Below are 21,519 nucleotides of genomic sequence, written 5' to 3'. Positions count from 1 at the left end.
CTTTGTTTTGCCTTTTGGAGAATTGATGAGCTAGAAATGCATACTGGCAGGGACTAAATCAGAAAGAGAGCACAAGCTGGGAAGAGACATTCTAACTATCTGCTGTAGGTGGGCATAAGAAACTCACCAGAAGGCACTCCCAGCTGGTGGGACACATCCTTTTAATTATTATTTTTAATAACTCATAATTATTTGTATTTCTGAGTTTCCGCTTTTTGAAGTTTCCCAAATCACTACATTACCAGTCCAAGTAGGACTCATTTTATACACTCTTGAAACTTTACTTACTCCTGAAATAAAATAGAGCAGTATATGGGAACAACCTACACAATGGCTGGAGAGGACATACCTTGGAGTACTGCCTTGCCTCCCTCCAGCAGCTGGAGCATCAGCAGAAAGGATCAAGTTTCCTCTTTCCTTCTCTCTCCTAGGAATGACATCTCCCTATGTACATTTAGTCATTTTTCTGAAGCTACATTAATCTACTCTGAAGCCGACAAAACCATGGACCAGTTGCCTAAGTCTTCATCTGCAATGATGCCATGCAATTTCCTGAATAGTTAGAAATGAGAGAAAAAGCATAGGGATCTTTAGGTATGGGGAAAATGAGCATTTCAAGATCATTTTAAATCTGTGTATTCCTTTGATGACTTCTATTTGGATATTCTAGGTTCATAGCAGTAATAAGACAAACTCGTCAAACTATCTAAGCTTGCAGTTAATACTACTTTAATATTTCATATGAAATATTAAAAAAAAAGTAGAGGGAGGAGTATTTCAGGAAATAATGAGTTTTGCATTCATCCACTGTCTTCCGTTAACTCGACTTCTATCATCACTCTGCCTTTAATTAAGATTCACATCATTGTCTCTCCTCAGATTACCTTTCTATTTTTTTTCAAATCTTTGAAACAGAAACTATAAAATTGAACTTCAGATGTCACATCTCTACATGTTTTTCAATCCCTTCCATCCTTTCACTGAGCACTGAAACTAGATGGCAAAGCCAAAATTATTTCTCCTCACTCCTCTCCTCTCACCTTCATACTTTCATTTCCCGCCTCACAAATCTACTCACGTCTTAGGAATCCACCCTTTCTTTTCCTTTATTTTCCTTTGGATTTTCCAAATTTGTCCTTCTTTTTTTCTCAGCTTTCTTTTCTGTGTGCTATCCTACACGTTTTAGTTCATAACTTACTTTTAAATATGCTGATAGTATCATCTCCAATTCTTTTTTTCTGATTCCTTGCTTTTTTCTCATTCAAGTTTTGACTCCTTGTCCTTGCTTTGAAATTTCCACACAATAACATTTCTACACTGATCATGATTCTCATCTCCCTCTCCATCTCTGACCATCTCATACTCTATCTCCTTTACTAAGCACTTAATTTTTTCTTTATACACAAAAGTGGGCACCTTCGATCTCTCTATACCTGCTTTTTTGTTCATCAGGTTAACTCACTAGTCCTCCTTTGAGGATTTATTCTTCATGATTTATACTTTGAGGTTGTTGTTCCACCAGTAGGACTATGCATATAACAATTCCTTCATATAAATATACCCTAATGAACCTGATTTATAAGGATACAGTTCAGTTTTTTAAAAGTTTCCCAGGAATAAAACAGCAGCCATATTCTTAAGAAAATGCCACCAATGCTCACAGCCTCACTGGATGTCATTTGTTCATTATTGATCACATTTTATGAAATAATGTAAATGGCAGGGATGTTTTGGTAGTGTGAAGTAAAGGTTTAGCGTCACATGTTCTGTGGTGCAAACGGAGGATGTGTGGGAGAGCTTGAGGACATCAGCCTACTGGTATAGCTGGCTGCAGTCCTGGCCAGATCTCCTACTCTGAGAAGTCACAGGAGCAAACTATCCCCAGAACTGCAAGTGGATTTCATCTCAAAGAGTCCACCAGTTCCACAGTGCGGGCAAGCAGGAGATCAGGAACTGGAAATGAAGCAGGGTCAAAGTTCTCTAACAGCAAACATACAGTCAAACAGTCAAAAAGTTAACCAAATTGCCTTTTGGACTTCTTTTCCTAAATTGAAGATAATCCTTTTTAGTGAAATGAGTGGATCACTTGAATTCCAGACTGAATGAATACTAGGGAAAGTAGGTACTTCCTCTACTTTTTCCCCTTTTATTTGAAAATATGAACAAAATGATTTCACAAGACTGACTGTCATGAAATAGGTCTCCTTATTGTATGGAATATGATCTTTGCATTCTGTGGAATCTGCTTTAGGACTAGAACCATCTGTCAAAGACTGGAAAGTGAATTCAATTAGTGTAGAAAAAGCTTAGCTGAATTGTAAGACATATAAAGACCTTGATTTATGCACATCCTTATAGGAGATTCCCATCTTAAAACACAGATTATTATAGACAATAATATATATTCATTATTTATATATTAAACTACTATTTATCTTACAAACATATTCCAGGTTGGTTCTTGTTTGTTCGTTAGTTATACAACCAATATCCTGATAGTACTAGTTTTACTGGCACTCATTTTCGATGGCAAGGATTTTACATTGTGGACTAATTAAAGGGTCTAATCTCCTTAATATCCTTAATATCTCCTATTATTTCTTTATTTTATTGTGATTTTGAGTAGTATAGAGATAAATCAACAGGCAGACTCCATTAATGCATTTTGTTTCAGGAATTATACATTTTAAATAAATTTTTCATATTATTTATTATTTAAGAATCTGGAAAAAGAGACTGTTTAAGGCTTCTTCCTTTATCAGAACTATACTCCTAGCTGCTGTGTTAATTTTTAAGTGCATTTTCAAAGCAGCATATGGCAATTCAGTAAGCTAATCTCCATTGTTTAAGAGTCATATCATTCTACCCAATATCGTTGCTTTGTAATTTAAAAAATCTATTAAAAAAGTAATATCTGCTCTTTCCTCTCAGCTATAGTCAATGTCATTTCTTCTCTTTGTAGAATCCAGAGAGTGCAATATCAAAGTCCAAGAAGTATAATACATATATCTAATTACTTGTTACAAATATCTGATGTTAAGCCTTTCTAAGATAGTAGTTTTCTTTCAGATTTTAGAGTTACTGTCTAAAATCCAGTATCATCGATAGGGTTATATTTTCTGCAGCTCTTAAACTAAATTTATCTTATAATTAATCAGAGACAAATTGCTGCAGAAGAGGAGTCAATGTGCTTTTTCACACATACAGGGATGCTTGTCACAGACAGCTATAGCAGAAGTGAGTCCAAATAACCAAGCAGAGCCAAGACCTGCCTCTGGGTGAAGAGGCCCAGTAAAGTGTTAAATTTCTGGCAACAGGCTCACTTGCGAAAGAGGTACCAGCCTCATCAATGTAATGGAAAGAAAGGATGGAAAGCAGCTGCTACGTGCCAAAAGCCAAAGTGAGTGCACCTCGTGGGAGAGGAAAAACACCTCCTTGGGATTACACTGCCACTTTGTTGTCAAAGCCTTTTGGGGGAAAGCAAACAAACAAACAAACAAACAAAAAAAACCAACAAAAACCCCTAGCCATCCTACTTTCTTAAGCCTCTAAGACACTGAGCTTCCTCACAGGGCTGCCTGCAGCCTGCACAGACTTACCACAGCACTTTAAATTCTTAAGGGGAGAACTCCAGCATCTCTGGCTGATTTCCTGGTAGATCTGGAGCCTTAGAGGGAGAACAAGATGTTCAGACAAGAACTGGAGAGAAGAATGGTATGTCCATAATAGCAGCTGAATACAAAATGACTGATGATAGAGGAAGAGTAAATATATATATAGCTGTGTGCAGGATGTGTAGTGAGTCCTGACTTCGCTTGCAGATCACTTGGAGCTGAATCCAGTGCCTGTTCTAAATGCTGCAACCACGACTACAGAGTCTATAGGTATAACCTACACATCGCATGCCGAGCTCATTCACTTCAGTGAGAAGTGAATCGCAGTATCTAAGCGGCACTGCTGAGCCCTTTTAGTATGCAGGCACAACCCAAAGCAGGCCACTCTCAGCATGGCCAAGCTATTTTCTTTTATATACTACAACCATATGGGTAAAAATAAGGCCTGGAATTTGCAAATAGCACTGTACAGCTAAACTTGGCTTTCTGCCTAAACCAGGTCATTGTTTTGTTGATGTAGTTTTGTGTTTAGCAAAAGAAAAAAAAAAGAAAAAAGAAAATAAATCATTACACTGAATTGGAGGCAATAACAGTATTATATCTTATACATGATTTTCTAAAAACACTCGTCTGCATATTCTTGTAATACATTGCTATAGATAGCAAATTATACCTACAGAAATAATAATAAAAAAAACCCTTAAGACAGGCTCTAGAGGTCCCATTTGCTAGTATGTTACTACATGAAAATCAATGGTTTTATTTAAAAAACAGGCACCTTAGCTCCATGCAATTCAAAGTAAAGCTTCAATCAATGCTTTTGTTAAAAAAAAAGATAGCTCCATACAATGCAAAGTAAATTTTCAAAACATGACTTGAGGAATATCTCTGAGTCTGCTGACATCCTAAAACATTTTCAAAAAGAGTGAATATTCCTATTCATATTTTCCTTGAGGTTCGTAGCTTCCCAGCTGGGATTATCTGGGAAAGGTAGGAAAGGCTATACCAGTTGTATTTCCACATAATATTCTGACTCTGAAAGAGGATGTCCCAGAAAATTAGATCTTTAATACAAAAAGGATCTTCAAATATTCATTTTTAACATGAGTGAATGAGACTGTATGCATGGGGTATAAACATTACTATATTGAGCTATATATTAAAAAAGAAAAAGGAGTGTGAAAAATAATACTTTTATAAGATAAGATTGCTTCACTAATTTTTGGTCATTTTTGACTGTCACAACATTTCATGACATATTTTTGTACTATAGTGCACTCTCTGTATCTCTCCTCATTCTCTCTCTCTCTCTCTGCATATGTGACACGATCCCTCTGGGCAACCTGTTCCAGCTCTCTCCTGCTAATGAGAAATTTCCTCCCCATGTTCAGTCTGAACCTCCCAAACCACAGTTTCTGCCACCTCCCACACCTCTTTTTTCCACCTACCATTACCGAGAAGAGCTCAGCTCTGATGTTTTGTAACTCCATCTCACTAGTTGTTGGATGTATCCTTTGCACTGACTCTTAGTCTCCTCTTTATCAAACTAAACAAGTCCTGCTTCCCCCAGTTCTCATATAGGTTAAATGCTCCAGGTCCCTGACGGTCTTGGCAGCCATTCACTGGGCATGCTCCAGTTTTCTCAACATCCGTCTTGAACTATCAGCCCAAAATTGGAGGTATTTCAGGTGGGACCTCACCAGTGACAAATAGAGGAGAATAACAACAAGAACAACAGCTTTGATCCGTTGGTCATGCTCTTCCTAACATAGTTCAATATTTCTCTATTTTGTTTGTCATATTTGTCTTATTTAAAAATGAGAGCACAAAGTTGGCTGATATTCAAACTAGCATCCACTCTGACTGCCCAGGTCCTCTTCAGCATGATTGCTACTCAGTCAGTTCCCAGTCTATACGGATTTATGTGGTTATTCCACTCTAGGTTCCGAAATTTGCACTTTTCATATTGAACTTCATGAGGCTTCTGTTGACACATTCCTGCTGTTTATCAAGATCCTTCTGGATTGAAATTCTGCCATTTGGCATGTCAACCACTTTTCTCCCCAATGTACCATCATCTATAAATTTGCTGACAGCGTATTCTGGCTCATCATCTAGCTTGCTGATAAAAATATTGAAGAATGCTAGCTCCAATACTGACCCCACGGTACTCTGCTTGTTACTTCTGCCAAATGAACATTAAGCTATTGATTACTACACTATGAACTTAGCAGCTTGGCAGTCCAGCTGGCTTTCAACCTGTCTAACCATCTATTTGCACAGCCCACAGTTCCACAGTTTCCAAATGAGAATGCATGGGAGCTTGTGTCAAAAGCCCTACTAAAGTCAAAATTTATTACATGCACCACTCTCCTCTCACCCATGTAGCCAGTCATTTCATCATGGAAGGTAATCAAGTTGTTCAAGTATGATGTGCCCTTGGTAAATCCGTGATGACTATTTTCATTACATTCTTGTTTAGAAATGAATTCCAACAAGACATGTTCCCTGATCTTTTCATGGACTGAAGTGATACACTTCCCTGATCCTTCTTGCTATTCTTTAACATGAGAGTCATCAGGCACTTGAGTGCCACAATTTTTTATAAGTGATATACATACTTGGCTTTTGCTATCTCTTTTAGCACCCATGGGTGAATTGTATAGGATTATATAAAGCTTCTTCCTAATGTCTTGTCCCTCCTCACTGCTGGCTGTCCTCTCCTTCCTAAACCATTGCTTAAAATGCTTACAAAAATTCAAAGTCATTTCCCAAGAATAGCAGTCTTATTAGTACTACTGATGCAACTACAAAATGTTTTCCTCAGCCAGTAGAAAATACCTTACACTTTCCACTGTACAGGGACTTTCTCCTATTGACTCTGAAAACTAATGCAACTGTGTTGCTTTCGTTACGTAGAAACTCTGAACATAAGTTCCAAAAAAAATCCAGTGAGGCAATTCAGCTATTCACAGATAGTTGCAGCAAGGTCATGGCATAATCTTTTCAAATGACAATAAGAACAGGTATCCAAAATCTTGTGAGGAAGTCATATGTAGTTCTGCTCTTAGCAGGAGTGGCTTTTCTACAGCATTCTGTCTTTGCTTTTGCTGCTGCTGCTGCCACAGTTTGGGTACTATTTTCATTTCAATTGCTTGAGGAATAATTTCTTGCCTAGTTATATCTAATGATCTCTCAGCACAGCTCCCTCCGCCCAGCCTACAACAAATCATATATTAAATCATTGAATTTATGTCATGATAACCTCTTAGAAATAAAAACTTCTTTCTGAAGGACTTTTGCTGAAATACTCAATTTGATTTAGGTACTGTTTGTCCAAGGCAGACATCCCCAGGATAAAAGAATCTAATGAATCTACAGAAGAATCTCATACATATTGCAGGTAGAGTGAAATAAGCCTTGGCATATGATCCATATATTATTTCTGTTTTTATTCTGCTTTGCAAATAACCTAAGTCAGCCACATTTCCCTCAGAGCAGGAAAAAAAATCCTTTCAATACAGAAATAAATAAGTAAAGCATGAACACGTTAGAAAAGATTTCAACAAGCAGCTGAATTCTGAATTTTATTGGTGTATATTTGGAATTTCTTATCATAATCTCAACAATGGGATGTTTATCATTGGCTGTGCCATTAGCACAGGACCATCCTCCACGGGAATTGTACTCTCTTCTCTGCTTTATACATAAACCACAAAACACAGTGACCATTGTAAAGGAGGGCCAACAAAAGCTACACGCAACCCTATTGCACTTCATGTATGCCACAGTATGAGAATAACTGCTTCATGCATGGGATGTTTTTTACAGAACTACTTGGTATGTTTGGTTGACTTTTGCAGAAGCCAGCCTCAGGCCATTATCTTTTTAAACGAGCTCAGAAAATTCATCACATGAAAACTATTGCCTACGATAAACTGCAACAATAGACTTTACTCTTGCCTCCCAACCTACTAGTACAAGATGCATCCTAAGGTAAGTCATAAGAGGAAGTGGTGATGACTGATGAGCAAGATTATTTATTAGTTGCACATTGGCATCCTCCAAAGCTCTCATGATAAAAATTGCAGGCTTCATGGAGACCTTATGAAAAGAAACACAAGCGGATTCCCCTGATCTTCTGTCCTTTTCAGGATGCGAATATCAGCCCAGAGGTTCTCCCCGTGAAAGGACCTTAGAATTTGGCTTCTCAGATTCCTGTTTCTCACGTTTTCAGTTGTGTTTCTCACGTTTTCAGTTGCTCGCAGCACTTCAGCATTGAATTTTTCCTGTAACAGCTAGAAATATGTTTACCAGTAGGAATTGCAGTCCTTCTAAGAGTCAAAACTCTGTACCAAACAACACAGATGAAAATGCATATGGAAGTGCAGAAAAAAATGGAGGAACAGACCTAGAAGAGGAGCTATAGGAAAAAAGCTTTAGGAATTAGTAGATTTTGAAAACATGCATACATTAGCACATGTTTGTTTTACTATATATCTACTGTCTCCAATATCTGCTATTTCAGAAATGCATGTTTTAGAAGACAGGAATTTCTTTCTAAATTTTAAAAGTTTAAAATCCGTGTATTCTGCTTCCTGCTTTACAACAGAAGGGTGGTAGTCTTCAGAAGAGGACAATACTGGATACCACGTGTATGCAGGAATTCTTATTTCTAGTGAAAGAACTAAATCAGGCTGACTAGATTCTACCCACAGTTATTACTGGTAAATCTGCACTTGTGGTTGCTCCCTATGGCTGTGCTCATAACTGAAGGGAATGGGATGAAATCTAGAATGCCAGACTGTAATACCACCAGTCTTTTACGAATATCAGTAACTTTGTTACCTAACAGAATATAGCTCTCACTGAGTGATTAAAAGGAAAGTGTCACTTGGTCACATCAAAAAAACACACTGATCTCAAAAATAATCAGTTCTACTACAGTCTTTGTAGCACTCCAATTTTTTAGGGTATTTCAGATTTTTCAGAAGATTGATTTTTGGATGTAATTAGAGTCTAGATTAGGCTCATTCTTGAAAAGGCAGATTTAACCTTATCTTTCTCACTGTAAGAAAAGAGTTCTTTCAGAATATGCCTTCTGTAAATATTAAGTTTCAGCTTCAAAAGAGTTGAATAAATAGCACAAGATGTTTCTAGAAGTGAGTACAATAATCAGCAGATGAACTTATTATTCTGATGTGAATCAGAATAGATAATTTTGAGCAATTATTAACTGATACAAATTTTGATGATTGAGATTTACTACAGGTCAGGAGTAAATTAACGAACAATATAGCACTTTCACTAACCTGTTATAAACTAAAAATTCACGTAGAGAGGAGACTATAAAGAAGAAACATTTTGTGACACCTATTTGCCTTTGATAAAATGAGCTGTCTGCCTCAATCCACTGTTGTAATTTGCACTCTGGATTTAAGGAAATATAATGAATCATCACTTCTGCAAAAGCCATCAGAAGACTCTTCCTGGGATGAGGAAATCATTAAAAAGTTAATAAAGTAGGTTCCAGCATGGACATTTGCCCAGGTGACCACAGGGGGCTTTGATGTTCATTTAAAATAATGAAAGAGCAAAAGAGATTTTTAGAACCCACTAGAAAAATGGTAGTAGGCCAGACGGTTTTGTATTAAGTAAATCTATTATTATTTTGCACCTAGGAAGTACCACAGCAGTTTTCTGCTGAGTATTAAATAGGGAAAAAAAAAAAAAAAAAAAAAAAGAAGATGTAACAGTCATTAAGCAAAATGAAGAATCAACATCTTTAGTACTGATAATATCTCCAGGCAAAGTTTGTAGAAAAAGATAACAAAATTGGGGAAAAGAGAGGGAGTGAGAATGGGAGAGAGAGATAAAAATGATCTCAGAGCTATATCTATACTTCTAAGGCACAGTGCAAGAAGACACCTTCAGCTCTCAGATGAGGTGCTACAGGACGATTATGTTTATAATTGCTCAGGGCTATGTTTAGAGCTGTGTTAGAGCAGACTGATTACATCCACGCTGTAAATCACTCACTCCGGGTTTCTGCGGCCTTTGTATCCACAGAAGACAAAATAGTTACCTGTTCAGTGTTTCTTTCTGTTCAAAATGCTTGAAACATTGAGATTAGTGATTTTTATGTGAAGTGTTGCATGCCTTAGGGTGTAGTATGAGGCATGTGTGGATTTTTAAGGGTGAAAAGTCAGTGCAGGGTGAAGGGAACCAAATCTAGTGCACCTGTTCATCTATACCACACTTATATACATAAAAAGAATTTATGCTTGTTGGAATAAACAATCTCCACAGCTACACTGAGTGAGTTTGTCTCAGAAGGAAATAGTTGATTCACTCTAAAAGAAAGCCCCAGAATTAATTAGCAGTTCTGTTAACATTGGGAGATCAGGACCCAGAAATGCACTGGAGAGCCAATTCGCTTGACAGCACAAGCATACTTGGATATCAGGTCAGGAGTTAGAAAAATGAAGGACTGACTGAAAGAAACATCTGCTAAGTTCAAGAATCAATAGGCATCTCTAGAAAATCTAAACTATGTGAATTGCTTTCAACGTATCAAGGGTGCCTTTAATGTCTGTAATGATATATTTAGATCATTTTTTTCATTAGTCTAAGTATACATTCACTTTTTTAAAAAATCTTTGTTTCTTAAGGTGTGTTTTATTAAAAAAAAAAAAATCTGTGATTTTAGGCAGTGATTGCTGGCTCACTGACCATCTCAGCGGGTATAAAAGGTTATACCTGTAAAGGAGTAAGTGAGACAAATAGGAGTTTGGGCTGCTTTAGCCCCTCAGGGTCAGTAAGAAAGAGCTCTGAAAGAGGTGAACCATTGCGCTTGTAAGCAAGTGGTCTGCCTGCACGTTTATCCTACATTACCTGGACAAATTGACTTACTATTTCAAAGTCATCATTTCTAACCTCATGTATCTATTAAATCAGAAGAAACTGAAAGATGAAGGTTTAGCTCAGCTGGTTAGAGCATGGTGCTAAAAATGCCAAGGTCACGAGCTCAATCCCTGTACAGGCCACTCGTTTGAGGGTTGGACTAGATGATCTCCAGAGGTCCCTTGAAACCTTACTGATCCTGAAAGGATGTAATAACATTAGCTATCTTTTACCTACAATATATTACAAAGAGAAAGGGAATTAGGAGGAAAAAGCATTTCAGATTAACCATCTTTTTCTCTGATATCAAATGGAAGGTAGCAGCTAGGACTCCTAGGAAATAACTCTGGGCTTTTGCAGGTACAGATGACTTTGAGCAAAGAAAGAAGCATTTTTTGGCCTAAGTTCTGTTTTTATGTTTCGTGGGTGGAAATTACATCCTCAGTCTGAGAACATCCAAGAGCTTGTGCTGCTAGCTACTTGAGTTATAAATCCAAATATGAAGAGGTAAAAACAATCATCTCTCTCATCCCACCAGCTGATGTTGCCAAACTGTTGGCATACATATTATGGGAGCAATTTCCACCTCCACAGGAAAGCTGCACTACTGACATTTATTTCTTGGTGTACTTCCTTACACTTTCTCAGAAAAATAACAAGATTTCTTGCACTTCTCATACAAATGTTGTGGGAAGTGAAATTTGTTGCCATCAGGTCAAGGGAGGTGATCCTCCCCTCTACTCAGCCCTGAGGAGGCCTCATCTCGAGTACTGTGTCCAGTTCTGGGCTCCCCAGTACAAGAGAGACATGGGGCTACTGGAGAGAGTCCAGCATAGGGCTACAAAGATGATCAGAGGGCTGGAGCACCTGCCCTCTGAGGAACGGCTGTGAGAGCTGGGCCTCTTCAGCCTGGGGAAGAGAAGACTGAGGGGGGATCTTATCAATGTGTACAAGTACCTGAAGGGAGGGTGTCACGGGGATGGGGACAAACTCTTTTCAGTTGTCTCATGTGACGGGACAAGAGGCAATGGGCAGAAATTGAAGCACAGGAAGTTCTGCCTGACCGTGAGGGGGAATTTCTTCACTGCGAGAGTGACGGAGCACTGGACCAGGTTGCCCAGAGAGGTTGTGGAGTCTCCTTCTCTGGAGATCTTCAACGCCCGCCTGGATGCAACCCTGTCTACCATGCTCTAGGTGACCCTGCTTGAGCAGGGAGGTTGGACTAGATGATCTGCAGAGGTCCCTTCCAACCTTACTGATTCTATGATTCTAAACTATACTTATGAAGGATGATGAGGTGGTCAGATGGTAGCATTTTGCACAAGTATGATTATCATTATTATTATCATCTAACTTCAACATTTCCAAAAAGCTTATTTAATAAAGCATTTCAAAACATAGCCTGGACTACTTCTTTTGTTCCTCTCAAATAAAGAAATATTCCCAAAGGTGCTGCTGCATTGCAGGTCTGGAAAATTTGACACTTTTAAAGGTAACATCAAATGAACTAGCAGAAAGAAATCCTTTTGCCTTCCTTTTACTATTAATCAAAAGGAACAAATGCTTTCCAAACAGATTTTGAAAGGAATAGAGAGGTAACCTGGATTCTACAACCAGTGTTTCTCTCTCAGGAAAGTATAGTGCAATACCTGAAACTGTATGTGAGTTATAATAAATATAACTATAAGATATTAGATATTGTTCCTTAATCTGTGAGTTACTGTGGATTCAAATGAGGGAAAGCAGCAATAAAAATATATTTTTATTAATGTTCATTTAAAGCAACAATTTAAATGATCATGTGGCATTTGGCATACTGCTAAGTATGTAAGAATAGTCTAAACAAGCTAATTAGCAGCAATGTCCATGAAGACTAGATTTTGAGTGCATAACAGAAAATTCTTGCTGAAAGAGAATTTTGAAAGTAGAAAGACTCATATTACATCAAAAGCATTATTCCAGCCATTCTGTATCCAGATAATAAATGTGGCCCAGCTATCCTCATAAAAATAAAGAGAAACACAATGTATACTGACAATAAACTGCTTTGTAAAATCCTAAGAGTTAACCACTAACACCAGTCATAAATTTAATTAAAAAAAACAACAAACAAAGAAATCATAAGATACTTGAGGACATTCTATAAACAAAAAAGGAGCAATATTAGTTTAAAATAATTTGTTGCAATTTACTCATTCTGTATTGAAGACCTCCTTCATTTTAAATACAATAACATATCCTAATAGTCACATGTAATGTGATATGTAACATGATAATGTTATGTGAAATATAACATGTTAATGACTGGTAAGAGACATACATAATGAGTCATGACAAAGTGAAAACTGTGTTTTTAAGTAAGCATCATTCCTCCTTCTTCAAAGTTATGAAGATAATAAAATGGTAGAATCAAGCAGAAAATTCAATATTATGCATTTAGCAGCTCTATTTTAAGCCAATGTACAAATGTTAACTAGCTAAATATTGTAGCTTAACAATGTTTTGTTAGTCTAGGTTCCCCAATAGTAAACAGAAGCAGTAGTCTATGTGGACAGACATCCAGGCAGATAAGCTGGAAATGCAGTAGTGTGTGGCATCCAGTCTCATGTCATTTTGTAGAACAAGCCACTTGTCATAGCAATCATTAACATATGTATCATTCAAAACATACTCTAGAATCAAAAGACTAATTGCATTTTGTTTTTTGAGTCTTGATCTTCTGATCATAGATATTGACAGAAGGAGAAATAGAGGAATTCATAGAACAATGTCTCTCTTGATTTTGCAGTTCAGGAAAATTTTAAGGTCCGTTCCTGTTGCCTGTTATGGGGTGCTAACCCTTCTCTTCACAGGAAGAAAAATGAAGCCAGCAGTGAGAGCTTTCTAAAATTTCCTTTCTAAATATATAGAAAGGATGGGATTCCTTAGAACTAGCTCAGGCTCTGATTCTGTCAGCAAGTGGCTCTTACTAGTTTCATTTGATGAATGGTGAATTCATGGCAGTGAATAGCCTCTGTTTATCTCGCTTTCACATATGACTTATGGTTTTGTAGACCTCCATCATATCCCCTCTGTGTTATCCCAGCTGGAATAGTCTGAGCCTTTACAACTGCTTTTCTTCATAATTCCATCAGTAGAAGAGGGAATTCATTTTTAATAATTTAAATGTCCATCATATTTTTACATTATAAATCCTTTGATAAGTTAACAAATATATCCATCATAGTTTTCTGTTTGTGGAAGCATTGGACAACAGATTTTATTTTTAAGATTCCTTTTTGCAGAAATTTATTCTGCAACTGTTTTATAGAGCTACATTTTTAGCTTTCATGAACTCCTCATTGCAAAAGCTATTTCAAGTATTTGCTCTTTCTACAAGGCTCTGTGTACTGCCTTCTTAGTGAACATTTATGACTAGGAACAGAACTCAAAAGATATTAATGGTATAAACATTTATATAAATACATATGAGCATGAACACTTCCTGCCCCCCAAAAAATTCAGGTTACCTCTTTTCACAAACATTCTTGGATATGTGAGAAAGATATGTATGTGATTATAGAAAAAAATAAAGGTGGAAATCACTGCAAATACTGTCCAAGGAAATTGATGTATTTTATTTGAATTACATTTTTAAAATAGTCTTTTTATACAGCCACATCTTTTAAAGTGAAAAGGGGCAATTATGGTCATCTAGTTTGACTTACAAAACATCAAAAATTTCACAAAGTATCTCATGATTCATGACCATTGCATCAGTATGCAGTTCCCAGTATCCATCAGGGACTGCCAGGAACAATAATCCTTTAACGAGATAATAAGATAGCTGAAAACCCTACAATTTCTAAAAGTGTCAAGGAAGTTCTACTTTGGCAAAGCATATATGACATTATAACAATTGAATTATATTACTATCAAGTATGTCATATACTTTTTCTGATCTAATTACTTACTGAAAGATAAACAATATCATTTCATAGCTGGTGTTTTAAATAATGATAGGGAGTTTGCAGTACATTCAAGACACAGATAATTCAATCTGGTAGGTGATGTAAGTAATTTGTTAAGAGTGGTGTCCAGTTCAGTAAGGGGGATATCTAATCACTCAGGCTAAACTGCACATGCATCTGGTACATTTGCAGGATATATGAATGTTTCAGGTTATCTATGTTCCATTTTGACTTTCATATAGTAAGGTTTTTAATCTTTAAAAGGTTTAACCACTGAATTTTTAGCCAATTAATAAAACTTTTACTCTTAACATTAACCAGATTCAGGTTTAAAACCATGTATGAAGTGATCTCAATAAGTTCTCTCATTTTATTTCTGGCTTCTGTCAGAAATGGCTAAAACATATCTTTTTGAGCTAAAGGTATGAATTAATATTATTATAGCCCAAAGCATTTGTTTTACTTTCAATAGTGCTTCAGGGAGGGTCTTTATCAGTTTAAAATTACACTAGTTTTTCTTAATTATTTTTTACTGCAATGGTATTTAAAAATGATAGTGACTTTTTCCAGAAAAGTGATGAAAATATAAAAATGCGCTTTAAATGTATAATCTTGTGTCACAGTTCATTAATTATCCTCCTCTTTAGCTAATGCTAGTCCATTGGGCCTGTCATATCCGGACCACTAACTTCTTTCTGACATATATAATTATGAGAATGATAGGGGCATGGCAAGGTTCTCACAACAGTGGAGTGTTTAATTTAGAGAAAAGATAGATAAAATAAGACATGATAAAGAAGGCAGCTAAGGAACTTGAATTCATCTTTTTCCATTATAGAGACTTCAGTGAAATGGAAAGCTAGCAAAATCAATGCTGAGAAGTGAAAACATTTCTTACACAATTAGCCAAGGGGATTCTGCCACAAGATGCCATGGAGATTAAGATTTTATCAAGGTCAGAAAGAGACATGTACATGCAAATCCCAAACCCACAAGTTGTAATAGTGAATATCAAAAAACAAGAGGGATATAAATTCTTGTCCCTGAATGCAGTAGCTAGCTGATGGACAGAAAACTTTTTCTGTGGGAGAAGAGACAAATCAAGCGTCACTCAGGTTCTGCGTGGATGTTGGATGGATGGATGGATGTTCTGCATGGATACATCCCTTGGCCTGAAGGCATTTAGTGTTATATAGTCAAATGGCAAGCGTCAAAGAGACCTGCACCAGAAGAATTTTAAAGTTCTCATATTCTATCAAAAAACAGTTAGCTTAACTTATCAAGGGTAATGAAACAATAGCATATGTTGCAATTCCCTGAATAACCATACCTAGTACAAAGAACCTTTGAAGGATGCCACAGCTTAGTCTCCAGTCTATTATGTATGACTTAGATAACCCGATGGACATTATTGATGTGTGTTTTCTGCTCCAGACGCTTTGAATGTATAGCTTGTGGTAGTGACTCAGAGAGTTTTTCACCTCCTGAGAGTGGGCAGGGATTCTTTCTGGTTTTTATAACAGTGTTGTGTTGATTATTTCACTGTTTCAACTACTTCATTATGGAGTAAGTGAGTTTAACCCAGAGTTTCATATCAGTAACACCTTCAGGAAGATACTTCAGAATGAGAGTCCCCACACTGTTCTTCTGTCACACAACATTAATATTATTGTGTTGACACTAGACTTCCAGGGACTATCAGCATGTGTCATGTAAAACATCACAGAGAAATCTTTGTACACCAAGGCCATTGTGTCAGAAGTCCTCAGGCTTTTGAAGCCCTAAGTTTTTAATCTCTTTCAAGAATCTGGGGCTCAACATGGTCTACCTTTAAGAACAGTGAAAAATTTTTCTTCAATTCATTGTCAACAGAGTTAAAACAATGTTAATTGCTTTAGAAAAATCTTTTTTTCTGTCTCGATCGCTTATACACTTACATTGTGCTTGTTTAAGTGTAATTTCCTCACATTTTTAATATCAACATAAAAAAATTCTGTGTCTTTTTACTTGTAGACAAGGAAAAGATGCCATAGTATTTATACTTTAGGTAAAGTATGACACATTTTTGTTCTTGGAGCATGAATTTATTTTTAGTTATATTTATGATAAGGTGGTGTCACCCTATTTAATTCATTAGAAGCCTTTGCATTAGTGTGAGTGACAGCAGAATCAAAGGCCTCAGAATGCAGTACCTCAGAATGCAGAACTGTGATACCATCACTGTTCTAATATGAAATATTTGGCTAATTCAGTATGTATTCTATTTTTCTTAAAATACAGGAAATAGACATTATGCCAGACTTCAAAAAGAAACAGCAGACATATTTTGTGTTCGCTACTTGGTGTCAAGTCACAGGCATTTGTCTAAAGGTAAAAGCATGTCAGAAGTTTGTTTTGCCTATTGTGATCAGCTACAGTATGATAAGAGACAAACTGTTCAGTTTTTCCTCCTGCGGAGCAGTCCTGCTGACTTCAGTGCAAAGGACTATTCAAATGAGCAGTGACTGAAAAATCTGGATTTGACTGTGAAATTCTGGGATAGATTCCTAGGTAGTGTAAATCTGCATAGGTTGGAGAGCAACAGAGAACTGTCAGTTCAAATTTTATTTTTTGACTTCAGGACAACATGACAGCCAATATATGACTATTGCTATTGCTATCAGTATTATTACCTTGTTCTAAAACAAGACTGCAACTGCTAATAAGATATGTACTAAGCAAGATACTAGTTTAAAGCCTATTTCAGTTCATACAATTTTACAAATTTTCCACTGGCAATCAAAACTACTATGCAGCAAATTTAAGCTTATTGACAATAATCTCATTTACTTTTTAGATAAACAATTTATTAGCTATCCTCCCTTCAGAGGGCTATATCTCACAAACTATAAAGTACTAGATTAAGTCATTAAGTAAAAATTCCCAGAAAAGAAACTATCAGAGATAAAGATCACCCTCACCCTAAAGCAAATAGACCTACCTCTGCTTTTACTCTGGTCACAGATTATCTTTACCAGCAGAAAAATAAAGAATGCAAAAAATTATGTCTTTAAAAATGTATCTTTAAATATGTAGAAGTAGATAATTAAAAGTATATTGTTGCTATTCCACAAACCATATGATTACCACATGGAGTTTTTATGATGTGATAATGACATTGGCCTCAGAAGCGTATCAGTGCTAATTTATTTCTCATCTTTTTATGTAGAAATGTTCACTGCCAGATCTGAGAAACAGCATATTGACATATTTTTGAGATGTTCAGGAAAGATCTTGCAGGAGAAAGCGTAAGAAATTGTCAGCAACCCAGTAACAAGCAGAAGAAGATTGGTCCATTTCCTTTTTTTCACCATTCAGCTCCATATATTTAAGCTGCTGTTAACCCACATCCCTCTTCTTCCCTGTCTATATTTCCTAAAATGCCTGTAGCACCTATGACAGAGTTCCCATCATCCAAACTATCCCACGACATCTCAGTTATTACAGCAGTGTCATACTCCTGTCTGCAGGCAGGGCTCCAGCTCTTCTGTTTGTTTTCCAAGCTGCCTGCATTTGTATAGAGGCTCTGGAGTTTGAACTCTTTTCGACCTGTTTTTTGCTTCCTGAAGGCTCTCCTCACTCCCATTACTCTGCCTCATGTAGTTAGCACCTTAGCTCTCCCTTTGCATACTTAACTACAAGGTGCTATCACAGTGCCCCAACCTACCACCTTTAAAGCTCTCCTCATGAGGATGGGAGACCTCTAGGTGAGGATGGTGTTATCAGCTTGGTCAAATGAGCCCCATCCCTGGCTAGCCCCACACCTAAACCGGTGCTGATCTATTCAGCTAGTTGGTGCCGAATTTTCAGAGCAAATGAGAACCTGAAACAAAAGTCTGCAAAAGTTCGAGAGTGGCTTAGGTATAATTCCATCATTCTCTTCGATCTCCTCTTTCTTATTAGCTAAAAATACTTCAGAAAGACCATTCTTCACATCAGTTTATTATGTCCTCTGACCTTGTGTGCACCTGTACTATGTACTTGCCTTGCCTTTAGCCAGACAAGAAAGATGTGTGGGAAAAAATAAAATAAGGCAAAGACAGTAATCTAAACTTTTTGTATTCCAAATATTTAACATAGAACAATAACATGTTATATAGAGGGTGAGGAGTTTCAAAATGCAGAGCGAAATATTTAGTTGGTTAAAGATATAAGTACATTCTCTGTTAATTCGAAACGGGTTGCTGAAGTGCGATGAGGGTAAGAATTGCGCTTCTCATCCCGTGGGATTCTGATCTATTTAGGGAAATGCTACAAGGTTTGAGTCACTGCTGGTTTGTAGGTGTGTTTGGAGGCATCTTTCTGCATTCCCTGATTTTCTCTGAATTTTTATTTTTGTAGGTAATTAGCCCAGGCCTAGTCATTGATATCTGACAAATTCTGGAATAATATCTTAAGGTGAACCGAGGTCAGAATTGTTATGCCAAACAATTTAGGTATTCTCTAAGTTAGTGTGCACATAGAGGCCATGTGGCACTAATTATGGGGTGTCCCTGATGGTATACTCTTTGGCCCCCTTCAGAAATGCTGTACGCTAGAATAGAGTATAATACAGCATTTCACATTCGACAAAAATGAAATCTGTTGCATTTGATTATGTATGACTTTTTCTACTAATTCTCTGCCTCAAGGAAAAACAAGTAAATTCCTCCCCCCATTGCACAGAGACAGACCTAGGTACATGCTAACACATACTAACCCAGAATTTCTGGTCCCCTACTTTCCTCACTCAGCCTCAATCCTCAGCTGCTGATTCTGGGCTAGGTTTTTGCAGAAGTGCTCTTCTTGACAGCCCACATCTTTTCTGTGTTCTTATAGTGTCTGTAATTTGTATATGACATGGTTTGCTGCCTTCTGCTCAACAAGAAAATTACTCACCTTTTACAATCTGTGAAACCCTGGTGGTTGATCAGAGGTCAGGACTGGGTACATTATAACCCCGAGATTCTTCGCAGTCCGCGCTCTCGGCAGGATTCGTCCTGTCCCACTTAAGGCCTGTTAATTTCTAGCTGTGAGGTGAGAAAAAGGCTGTTAATTAGTTTCTTCTCAGGACTGTAAATAGGTAGTGTGTGCCAGTCTGATTTCAACAGAATATTTGTCTTTCCACTGGGCTGAAGGCATAAGAACCATACGGTGGATTGAATATGCCTACTTCTTTTGCCTTCTTTTTGTTTGCATGAAAGGATCCTTTGGTCCTTCATCATTGTTAAACTTTAGTAGCTACTAACAGAAGTATTGTGCCACTGTGTAAGTGTCAAGCAGATTGAACAGAGCGTGCAGATAGGGATAGTTCTGCACATATTCAAAGCTGTACTTTAACAGTAATCTTATTAACAAATGCAAGGCAGTTCATAATGTCAGTAAAGCAATAATTCTGTGGGAAACATTTCATAATATATATGGAAAATATCAAATATAATAAGTTTAATGGACCAGAAATCAAATCCAACCAAGCAATCTGAATACCATATAGTAATAAAACATAGTACCATTTCTGCTTCCAGTCAAAAATGCCCTATATATTAATTATCTTAATTATCGTCTCATCTGATCTTTAAAAGAACTGTACAGATAGCAAAAGAATTTACAAGATTTTCTTATAAATTTTCAGTTATTTTGATATTATCAGAGCTTCTTTTGATGTGGCCTGCATATTTCCTCAACATCCCATTAAACTCAAGCCTGACTCTCAAATGACACAACTCAGTTAATTTGTACCACACCAGCTTACACTGTGAAGAATCTAATCTGTTCTTTTATTAGCCACTAATTATATTTTTAGTTCAAAGGAAGTGGTCTTTAAAACAAGATAAAAACGTAAACACAGGCAGACTCGCTATGGCAGTTTCAAATGCTGATCATCAGTCAGTCTGACTGACAACCTTTTATAATGCCTGTTACCTTGGTATTAGAAATGCTTCCCAATGAAATCACACGTGCCTAATAATCTGCCTAACGGATTTCAGAAAGTGCTTTGCTTTCCTGACAAACGTAGCTTTGCTGGGTGCTGCTGCCTCACCTGGGTGGAGGCAGGGCCACTGAAAGAGGAACACGGTCTGAAACACCTCCATGCGCCCTTGCCGGTAGTGGTGCTGACCGACTGCACAGCAAACCACTTCGTGGCTTTTGCAGTGTTTGGTTAGGACACAGCATTTTACAGAGGATGGCAATACTGCACGTGGCTTCTGCTGGGTCCTCTGTCTGGGTAGTGGGTTGCACACAAATTTGTCAACCAGCAGCCAGCTCCAGAATGAGAGTTGGAAATTAATGCAAAAATTGTCCCAAAGGGAGTAGTTTTGTCTCACTGCTCTGTGAGCTCAGCAGATCCCTCCCACAGCCATTTGCTCAGGAGGTTTGGCTGGGGATAGTAAGGGCTAAGCCATGCAGCTGAGAAGGGCTCAGCCTATGAAGGGTGAACAGGAGTATTAAAATGCAGAGCGTGGCTAAAATTTTTTTACGTGAACAATATCTCCTTATTCAAGATATTAATACCTTTCATTCCGCAGCAATGTGTACTGAGTAGTATCAGTAAAATCAGTAAAAGAATCAGTATTATTAATCACCTGCCATTTTTTCAGCAGCGTAAATCACTAACATAGCAGCTTTTCCAACCTGGCTGCAATGCTCCAGTGTGTGGGGGGGGAAATATTCCAAGTCAGGAGGAATGCACAAGGTCTCGCCAGCGCTTGGTGCCATGGTATGTCCCGGCACCAAATGTTCACTGCAAGGGTGGACACATTCAGTAAGGCCCCACATGACAAGCACAAATACATTTCAACTTCATATATCCTCCTGGGGCAGTTCTCAAAGGTGGTCTAAGAAAGCAAAGATGTGAGAGACATCATCCAAAGATGTTACGTTACATGACATCTATAGTGGGGTGGACAAAGATTTCATAATTGAAAAACTGACTGGTCACTGGATGGAACAAGGGTCTTCTGGCAAGAGAAAGGTCTGTGGTCATCTAACAAGGACATCAACATAAGGTAGGAGCAGAGGCAGACATTTCTAGT

The sequence above is a fragment of the Rhea pennata genome, chromosome 4 (assembly GCF_028389875.1).
Source record: "Rhea pennata isolate bPtePen1 chromosome 4, bPtePen1.pri, whole genome shotgun sequence".
NCBI lineage: Eukaryota > Metazoa > Chordata > Aves > Rheiformes > Rheidae > Rhea > Rhea pennata.
Note: the sequence above shows the minus strand (reverse complement) of the source record.